Source organism: Lontra canadensis, unplaced genomic scaffold (genome assembly GCF_010015895.1).
Source record: "Lontra canadensis isolate GAN:19392208 unplaced genomic scaffold, GSC_riverotter_1.0 scaffold39, whole genome shotgun sequence".
In the NCBI taxonomy this organism is placed as follows: Eukaryota; Metazoa; Chordata; class Mammalia; order Carnivora; family Mustelidae; genus Lontra; species Lontra canadensis.
Window position 1 is genome coordinate 18,409,165 of NW_022631033.1, and position 10,925 is coordinate 18,420,089.

Sequence of the window (10,925 nt, forward strand, 5' to 3'; positions counted from 1 at the left end):
GAGTTCCCACGGTGCCATCAACGCTTGCCGCAAATCAGGGTTTCCATTTCCAAAGTCTGGGCCATTTTTGCCTGGAATGTCGTCCTTTCAGGTATGGCACACTTGATACTATTTGCAGACGGAGCGACATTTTAGAATCTGAAAGCTTCTGACACCTTTCAGGGTCAAGCAGACACTCCTGGTGGATGCACATACCAGAAGACTGAAGTCAAGTTGTCCTTCTGCCTCAGCACACAAGCCAGAGACAATTCCCGGCAACCCAAGGCATAATGAATGTGACCCAGCTCTCCTCGTGTTAGGAAAAGAGAGAGAGAGAGAGAGAGAGAGAGAGAGATACAGAAAAGAAAAAGAAAAAGAACTGAAATCTGGGCCAGTTAATAATACAGTCCACCAGTTTGTGCCCTAGACCTTGAATTGGAGAGGGGTGGCCCTTTCCAAAAGATGATCTGTGCCTAAGGGAAATGCCTAACCTTTCACCTGTTTGTCTTGTAAGGCTGTTACCTTGGAGTCACCTTTTTATACCAGCAGCAACACCCCAAATTAGTCTCTATTCACAAATTACCTCTGATGCAGCCTCCCTGGGAAAACTTAAAAGCCTATTTAGCTGAAGGAGTGCCTACTGCCAAAAGCTGGCTTGGGAGAACGGCAGTAATTACATGGTGATAATATTTCGGATCTTGCAGGTATAACAAAGGCTCTTTTCTTTGTCTCAGGTGGGGACACGTTAACACGTTGCCTCTGTCTGGTAAGGGAGGAATGCAGCCATCGTGGGGGTGTGAAAATGAGGAATTGGAGGGCCCCAGGGCGGGGGGACGGACAGGGGTGCTCCCTTCTGAGGTCTGGAGGAGAGCCTGGTGCTGGGAGGGAGAGAGGTTTAATATTAATATTCATCACAGAAGGACCCTGTGGCATTTCAGCCTAAAATGTCTTAGAACAGGTGAGAGATGAAACAAGGCCGAGTTCTTTGTTAAATGGGTAGGGGTCGGGGAGGGCAGGGTTTGTGGGCAGAGAGGAAAGAAGAACGTAAAGAACTGCCTTTGGGACAAGTTATCTTTTTTTTTTTTTAAGATTTTATTTATTTATTTGACAGACAGAGATCTACAAGTACGCAGAGAGGCAGGGAGAGAGAGAGAGGAGGAAGCAGGCTCCCTGCTGAGCAGAGAGCCCCATGCGGGGCTCGATCCCAGGACTCTAGGATCATGACCCAAGCTGAAGGCAGAGGCTTTAACCCACTGAGCCACCCAGGCGCCCCGGGATGGGTTATCTTAACGAGTTTCACGCTGTCCGCTTGGCTGGAGATGTGAGGATGGCCAAGCTCTGAGACGAGCCTCGGGCCGGGGTCTCACAGTGGCAGCAAGAAGGCAAGCGGAGTTCCCAGGGACCAGCCTTTCCTCTTGCCAGTTGTGGGGTCTCGGGAGCGTTGCTACAGGCAGGAAGGGGAGCGGCCCAGGGCGGCAGCCCCCTACCCAGGTGCACAGAGAGGGGGCTGCACTGCCCACCCTGTTGGCCCCAAGACAGGAGTGCCCGGCACTCAGATGTCTGCTTGAATGTGTACTTGGCTCATGATTCCAGTCGGTCCCAGGGTCGGTATGATGGATGCATCCTGTGAATCTAATACATAAGTAAATTCATGCCACTTACTTCAGCTAAAGCAATTTCATCTGTTCAGCCCACAAAAAGGATAAATGGAATGCTGGACTCAGGGCTTGGGGCCAGGGTTCCAAACATGTGGGAAGGAATGGGCCTGTGTTCCTCATTCGTCCTGTCTGAACGGGACAAAATCCATCCAAGATGGCCGAAGGCCAGATCAGTCAGCTTCTGTCCCCCACCCCCTTTCTCCTCTGTCTCTGTCTCTCCCTCCCTCCGTTGCTTGCTGTCTCTGGGGAAATTTCGCTCTGGCTAGGACAAAGGGAACCTTGCAGGGCCAAGGGGCAAAGACCAGGTTGCTGCTTGCCACATTTGGGAGGATTCTCTGTGTTGGAGCCAAGAGGGTCAAGGGTATCGGGAGGAGAAATGAGGAGAGGAATTTAACCAGAGCGACTTGTCTTAGTGAAGAAAGGCAAGGTTGACCTTGGCTAGGTATTGGATCCAGCCTGTTTACTCCTTAGGGAGCCACAGGAAAAAGTGGAGAAATTCCACCACACAAGGCCCAGGGACCAGGTGGGAGGGTCTCAGGGAAAGAACGAGACATAGGTTCTTATGCGTCCATTATTGATGTTTTTCTCTGTTTATAAATATAACACTTACTTATTATAGAAAACTTAGAAAATACAGAAAAGCCTAAAGGAAAAAAAAAAAAAGAAAAAGGGGAAAAAAGAGCCTTAAGAAGGAGACTAAATCACTCATATACTAAAACTTAAGGATAAATACCACTAGCCTTTTAGAGAATGTTATTTTAATGTACTCTCATAGCCTACCCTTTTCTTTTAATAATTACTTCGTGGGCATCTCCGAAGACATTGCAACATCTGCAAGAATTTGTTTTTAAATCAGCCGATTCATATTTCATTGTGTGGATAAAACAAATGTTTTAAAATCATTTCCTAATGCTAGCACTTAGGTTTTTAATTTTTCCTATTATATAAGAAAAGCTCCAGTGAACACGTGTGTGTGTGTATGTGTATGTGTGTAGTGTGGGCATATGGAATTATTTTCAATAAGTATGTTCTTAGGAGTAGAATTACTGAGTTAATTATTGATGTTCCTCCAAATTCTAGCTGGCAGAAACTTTCTGGAGAATAGTTTTAGCGACGCGTTACACGTAGGGGGCTCCAACACCTCGGCTTTGCAACAGATGGCAACTGGTATACTGAAGGTCCTTTCTGGAGGCCAGCCGAGAGAGAGAGAGAGAGAGAGAGAGAGAGTTAGGGGGGAGAAGAGGGTGCAGCTGAACTGTCATATCCGTGTTTGAGGTGGTCCCTAGAGTGCCTCTGACCTCTGGCCTGCCTGGATATTGAAGGAGACCCCAGCCAGCTGTGTTCTTCCTCAGGTCATGACCCACTGAGGCAGATGTGCTGGAAAGACCTAGGATTACTGGGGGCTGGGGAAGGTGGGGAGAGAGGAAGCTTTCCTCATTTTCTCAGACACACAGAGAGAGGATCTCGCTAGTCCCATGGAGACTACAGAGGACCCCCGTTCCCCTTTCCCTCCCTGGGTTCCCCTGGGGACATCTGGAGGAACCCTCACAAGACTCTCCCACAGGTTTGGTGGAGAAAGACCTTGTGAGCATCAGGGAGGGGTTGGCCTGGGGTGCAGAGAGAGGACAGCAGGGGCAGAGCTCCCCAGCCTTCACCCAGAACATCGGGGAGAGAGGGGCACCCTCCCCTGGGCTCCCCACCAGAAAAGCCTTGACCGTGGTGGGTCAGGTGAGGGTGATGCTTCGGGTTCACTGGCCTTCAGTCCAAGCTCATTCAGCATCCTTCTGATTCATGTTAACATGTGAAGCTTCTGGGCTCCTGACAGGAATGGGAGCATTTCTGTTACTGGAAAGAAAGAACCTTCGGCAGATATAAAAAGCTGACATTTCAGTGTGTGGACTTGCGAGCGAGGTGAGTCAGCCTCAGGGAATCCGTCCGAAGGGCACCGGTGGGGTGAGGGGCAGCCCCTGCACATGGTGAAGGCAGCGAGCTAGAGCCATCTGCCTGAGCCTCAGAAGTCCTGTGTCATTCTCACCGGGACCTGCAAACCTCCTGGTGTCACGCTCTGTCCCTCCTTCGTCGCAGCCATCAGCCCACGCAGCCAGCTGTCTCGTAAGGCCCCACAGCGGCATTTGGTTACCTCCCCTTGGTTACTGAGAAGCAGCACGGCCGTTCTCGGACTCTTACTCCAACCCTGGCAGGTCCACAGCCATCCAGTCTTCGAGCAGGTGCAAGTTGTTTGTTTTTTCCTTCCCCTCCTCTAGCCTCCGAATGACTGAGAACCATTACTGATAACAGACGTGGGACTGCCCTCTTCGGGCAACTGTGCTATCGCTCGCTGTCACGGGGTTCGCTGTACACCCTCCAGATTCATAGGTTGAAGTCCTGATCCCCAGACCTATTTGGTGACCTTATTTGGAAATAGAGTCATTGATGTCATCAGTTAAGAGGAGGTCACACTGAAGTAGGGTGGACCCCTGATCCCGTACGACTAGTGAACTTATAAAAAGGGTGCCATGTGAGAAGATAGACACACACACACACACACACACAGAGAACACCCCGTGAAGACTGGAGTTACGTTGCCACAAGCCAAGGAGCTACCAGAAGCCAGAAGAAAAGCCTGGAAGGGATCCTTCCCTAGTGCCTTCAGAGGGAGCTTGGTCTTGTTGATAACCTTGATCTCTAATTCTAGCCTCCACAGAGCTGTGAAACAATACATTTTGCTTGTCTAGGGCCCTCAATGCATGGTCTTTGGTTAAGGCTGACTTACGACACTAATGCATTCACCATCACTGAGGAACTCAGAAGCCTTCTGACCTCGGAAGAGCTCCTTGTCTTCCTTAAGCTTCTCCTTTATACAGAAGGGCCAAGCAGGTCGTGCCTATTCTATAGATGGAGAGACTCTATCTCAGAGAGATGAGATGATTTATTTGAAATGGCTTTCTTGTGAAATTTTTTTTTTTTTTTTTTTTTTTTTTTTTTTAAAGAAGCTGGGAAAAGTTAACTCTGGGAACATACTAATTGTCTGCCAACTGCCAACCTCACATCCCATGCTCCTAACCACCTTAAGCTTCTGGCATATCGGATGCCCTGTTCTTGGAGATGGAGTACAAATGGGGAGCAAATCAGGGAGCCCTGAAGGGCAATACTAAGCCTGGTCTCGCAAGAATGTTGAAGGACCCCTTTGTGGAAAATCTGCCAATAGAGAAGGGCGTGTATGTGGAAGTATTTATTTTCATGCTCTGCAATGCCAAAGAATGTTTTAAATTAAAAAAAAAAAAAAAAAGATTTTCACTCTGATTGTGGAACTTCCTGGGTTCCCAAATTCTTGGGCAAGTATCTGGATCAGACTCTCATTTTAAGTGCCTGGTCATGAGGGGTTTAACATAGGAGACACTAACAATAAGCTGTGAGGTGTGGGGGGAGCCCTGGAGTCAAGAGAGAGTTTCAGCTCCCTCTCCCTGGGGGTACGACGACTTCAGACAAGATGCATTCACACCTCCCATGTTTCACCTCTAAATGGGACGACAAACCACAGCAAGTTCCAGAGGGTTCCAATGGAACAAGGTGTATGGCCGTGCTTTATAAAGGGCAAAGTAATGCTGCAGCACAAGCGGTTAGGTCTGAGGTGGGGAGAGAGGGCAGTTCAGATTTTGGAGGTGGCCCTGCCCCAGGGAACATCCTGGTGTCGCCAGCCGGGGTCACACAAAGAAGGGGCTGGCTGGCAGCTCCTCCCAGGAGCTCTGAGGTGGATTTCTGACTTGAAGAAGCAGACCATGGAAGGACTGGGGGAGACCCACAGATGAAGTTTTTTTGCAAACATGTTGTGTGTGTGTTCATTTTCTGGGGAGAGAACCCTGGGCTATAGGGGTAGGTGACCACTGATCATTCCTCCCAAAGGCTTCCTCCCTTCTTCTTTAGGAAGGGCACGTGGGGGATCTGAGTGGCTCGGTCAGTTAAGCCGTCTGCCTCCGGCTCAGGTCATGATCCCAGGGTCCGGGGAGCCTGTCTCTCCCTCTGCCTGCCACTCCCCCTGCTTGGGCTCTGTCTCTGTCTTTGTCTCTGTCTCTCTCTAATGGATGAATAAAATCTTAAAAAAAGGGAAGGAAGGGCTTGTGTGTGGTGGTGGGGAGCTCAGGTAGAGTGGTAGGGAGGAAAGGTGCTGGGGCAACTTGAAAGACAAGCAAATAACAAACCATGAAGACCTATATTCTCAAGTCAAATCGAATTCATGCAAACCTGAATCAAAATTCCTCTTTCCAGCCTTGCCCACCTTACGGAACACCCCACCATGCCCTCCAGCAGGCTGCTGTGGGGGGATGGAGAAGGGAGAAAGGGGAGGTGCCATTTGCCCCTAAGGATTCCTTCCCCCTGCTCCCCCCTTCTGCCCCCTTACTCGAGCTAGTATTCTCTGCACACCCACAAGAGGCTCTGGTGTGAGAGCGGCAGTTTGAGGAACCGGCTGGCTCCACCCCGCCCCAGCCCCTTCCCCCAGGAAGATGTGGGAGAAAGAGCAGGAACACAAAGGGCCCATCCTGCCAAGCTCCCATGCTCCTGAAAGGATGTGGGCTGGAGGTGGAGCAGGCAGCAGGAGGGAGGTGGGGTAGGAAGGTGAGAAGGTGGTGACTCACTCTCAAAGAATTGGGTTGTCTGATTTTATAAATTCTCAGGGGCTGGGAAAGCAAACGCAAATGACCTCAGATTTAGCTAATAGAGAACATTGATTTCCTTTATGTGGTGCAGCCAAATGCATTTCGCTTCGACTCAGATATTGCCAGCAAGTATTTTTCAGTTCTTAAACTAAAACCCCCCGTTTTAGGTCACCTTTAAAATTTCCCAAGCTGTGCCCTTGGAGGAGCTGCATTCAGTGACCATGTCTCAATTCAGAAAGGAGGCCGAGGGGCGCCTGGGTGGCTCAGTGGATTGGACCTCTGCCTTTGGGTCATGATCTCAGGGTCCTGGGATCAATACCCACATGGGGCTCTCTGCTCAGCGGGGAGCCTGCTTTCCCCTCCCCCTCTGCCTGCCTTTCTGCCTACTTATGGATCTCTCTCTCTCTGTCAAATAAATAAATAAAACCTTAAAAAAAAAGAAGAAGGCTGACTGTTAATTACACAGCCAATATGCATTTCTTCCTTCCTTTTTTGGAGAAGAGAGAGAAAAAGACAACCATTCATTCTTCTTGAGCTGTTCGTTGTCTGGTGTTTATAGCACTACTGTACATATATGATCCCTGCTCTGGCAGTTGGCCCCAAGGCTGACCTGTCCGCCAACCATTCAGCAGAGCCAGATGCATTTATCAATAGCAGGAAAGCAGTAGCTTAATAATAGCAACAGACCGGGCAAGAAGAAAGTGTGTTCTTTTTTGTTAGCTTCTCTGGCTGCACGACATCATAATTATCATTTCATATGGCTTCTAAACTCCTTTAATCTGACTTCAGGGGACAGCACAGAAAGCAATCAATGTTTTTATTGTCATATGCCTTCATGTGAAAATGGATCTAGAGTTTGTGACCTGACCATATCAAGGACTAAAGAACATTTTATTATCTAAACTGGTTATATTGCTGTATTTAGTTTCACAATAGGAGAATTTCAACATCCCTCCTAGGGGAGGCTGTCTAGGAAACACATCTCAGCAGTTGGAGAAATTCTCCTGCCCTGGGTGTTCCTGGCTTCCTGCTGTTTTTTCACTCCTGCTCCCCTCCACCCCTCATCCTAATGAATATTCAGCCTACATCCTTCAGCCAGGATTTTTGAATAGGATGCTTCCTGTTTTCCTATTCGAGATTAACTGTTGTCCTGGGTAAAAGGGATTGTTTGGTAGGACTTTGCAGCTGGGAATTCCTGTTTATTTTTTATTCTGACCCTGGTTCTGGGGATAACATAGATCTCAGAGTTTCAAATAAAGCCTTGTATATTCCAGTGCTTGTTAGGTCTGACTCTATGTTACAAATATGGATATATTTTAAACCTGCCTACTTCTTCCATCTCACTGTGAGCAATTCAAAGGCAGGGATTAGGTTTTATTGATTTCTCTTTTCTGGTGCCCAACAGAGTGCCCAGAACAGAGCAGAAGCTCAATAAATTTTGTTGAATGGATGAACAGGCATAGTGATTAGAAGTTCCAGAGACGGTCATAATCATCCATCTTTGTCCTTAGGCTAGAAGGGATAAAGAAAGATGAAGATTCATGTGTACCTATTGTGTGTCCCTGTTGGCAAAGTAGTGATTACCTAGGCATGTTGTGCCTTGACCCACTGGGTCCTGGAATTGGGTTTTAATCTTCTGTCTTTTCCGACAGTGGATTTTCCCATTTACCTCTCAAGAGCTCAGTATCTTCTACAGTTTTCCCTGGATCAAGGCTGTGGTTCCTCTTTTGCCGCGTGTCTCAGAAGTCCGCCACTCAGGGTGGTTCGCGAACCTTTGGTGGTTGTTACCTGGGGAGACTCGAGGTGTTCCAGGAGAATTAGTTCACAGGCTAGTGATGGTTTTGCCCCTTTATGGAGAATTATGAACACCAGTGTTTGGAAGTGTAATTCTTCCAGAGCTGTTTATAAATATGTCGAGATTTGCCATTAAAAGCATGTGGAGTTTTGATCTGTGACTTGAGCTTCTTGAGATTTGCTGTGAGGAAACCTCCGGGAATGCTTTCACAAATAAAAGGAGATCCAGGTGTTTCTTTCCTCAAGAACTTATGGATGATGTTTTCTATTTACCATCTGGGAGAAGAGATAGAAACACCTTGTTTTCTTTCATACTCATGTTTAAATTACAAATATGATTTCATGAATCCTTTAAACCAGGCCTGGGAAAGCGTAGATTCACTTATCATTGATTGAAACTTTTCAATAGCTTCTTCTTGCCCTAGGGATAAAGTCACCCGCAGCCACCTCTGCCTGCATTCTCCACGCCTCTTCTCAGTCACGAACCTCCAGCTTCACCCCAAGATCGAAGCTTCTAGTCTCGCGCATGCTCTTGCCTTCAGCCTCTTGTGTCATCGTTCCTTCCACCGGGAATACTTCTGCACCGAACCGGGTTGGTTCCCCTTGCTATTTGCTTTCTCACAGAGGGACCTACAGAGAGAAATTAAAAGCCCACAGGGCATTCATTTTCAAAGAATGATCACAATTTTTTAGTTATTTTAGATGTAAGTAAGAAATGTGTGGGCTCAACGCCGTCCTCTTTGTAATACTCCATGTCCTTCTATTTATGAATTTGAATTGATGTCCTGTCAAAAGTTGCTGCCAAAACTGTATTTCAGAGGAGCCAGGAAGAGCTTGTCAGACCTCTTGACATGTAGTTTGGATGGTTTTGTTTTGTCAGATTACTTTGGCTGTCTAAGGAAAAAGTAAATCACACCTAAATCCTTGCCTTCTTCCTCTGGATATTTTCACATATTATTAGTAGTCTGACCATCATTCAAATTCCATTATTAAGAACATCTGAAGATGATCTGACTTTTCTGATCGTACTAGAACATTCTTTTATTTAATACTACTTGGTATAGTCCTATGAGGAGGCTTAGAAGCCCTTGGGTTATACAAGATGCTTTGTGATACCATTAGTTTAATCATGTTAGGTATTCATTATTCTTAGTAATATGCTGAGCATCAGCAGGGTCTAGAGAGAAGATGCTGAAGGAGACCCTGCCAGTTGTGATATATTAATTAACGTCTCTGTGGCTCGGTTGCCTTATCTCTGCTATGGAAATGACAACAGTACCTACCTTGTGGGATTGCTATGGGGGTTAAATAAAGTAACGCATATAAAGAGTTTAGCATTATATACAGCACAAGGTAAGGTCTCCAAAAGAGCTACTGTGGGAGTGTTGACTACACAGACTCCATCTTTGGCCCTCCATCTTGTTCCTGCCCATGCAATGACCTCCCTCAGGGCTACGTGTTCTGGCTCCATGGAGGTAAGCATATGCCCTGCCTGGAATATGGGAAGGCTTGTTCTGATCTTCCCTAAAGTGGTGCCCAGAAGGGCTCACTTTAAGTTAGTAGTAGAAATGACTGATAACACAGACAGGGGCGCCTGGGTGGCTCAGCGGGTTAAAGCCTCTGCCTTCGGCTCAGGTCATGGTCCCAGGGTCCTGGGATCGAGCCCCACATCGGGCTCTCTGCTCAGCGGGGAGCCTGCTTCCCTTCCTGTCTCTCTCCTTGCCTCTCTGCCTACTTGTGATCTCTGTCAAATAAATAAATGAAATCTTTAAAAAAAAAAAAGAAATGACTGATAACACAGACAGCACTACTTTAGATAACTACCGTGTGACCTCATCACTATGCCCCTCGCTCCATAAAAGCTGTGGCTTGAGGTCCTGGTGGGGCAGAGAGAATCAATTGCCATAGATCTTCTGTCCACCTGACGGTGACACTGAATAAAACTCTGTTAACAGTGTAGAGTGGCTCGCTTTGTTTTTCCATTTCCAAGTGCCTTTTCAGTTGGGAACATACGTTACTGACCCTCTTCTACCTTCCAACAGCTACCTATTTTATTATCATATGTGTACTAGCAAGTGCCCCTTTACGTTTCCTGATGAGGGAAGTTAGCCATTTCCTTTCTCAAACTGACCACCTGCAGATGCCATTAAAGCTAGAGTAGTTTTGCGACAGTGAGTTTCAGACGTAGATCTCGTTTTCCTTTCCTGTGATGCTAGGAAGCTGACCTACACTCTCTCAGGTCACTTAAGTCCCACAAGCAACTGGGGGGTAAGAATAAGCCTCCTCATTGTGATGCCCCTGCTGTCCCGTAGCTCCCTGTGGTAAAAGATGGTCTCTGCCACTTGCCTTCTTCATGGCATCTTTGTTCTTTTCTCTCATCACTATGTGGTTGGCCGCCTCTCTCCCACACTGGGCCTTGACACAATTCGTCTAATGGCCCCCGGCCAGCGATGTCTTGTTCATAGTTACTCAATAAAAGTTCATTGTGAGGGGCATGCAGCATGCAAATAAACCTTTTCAAAGTGAATAGATGAGAAAATAAATGCCTTATTTAAATGCCAATTTACTTTTCTTCATTTTAATGTTTTAGTGAAAAAGTCACAGAAGAATTGACCACAGTTTTCTTAACTCACTAATCAACCAATAAATCTCTCAGGATCTGAAGAGGCATCTGGTTCCTGTATCAAGGGACAGCTTAAGTCCTATGACCGTTATTTTATTGATGAATTATTGGCTAGCAAATGTATCAGTCTGGTATTCAACATAGGTCTACTATATGGAATTATACAAAGGAAGATATTTTTGAAGATTTATTTATGTATTTGAGAAAGAGAGAGAG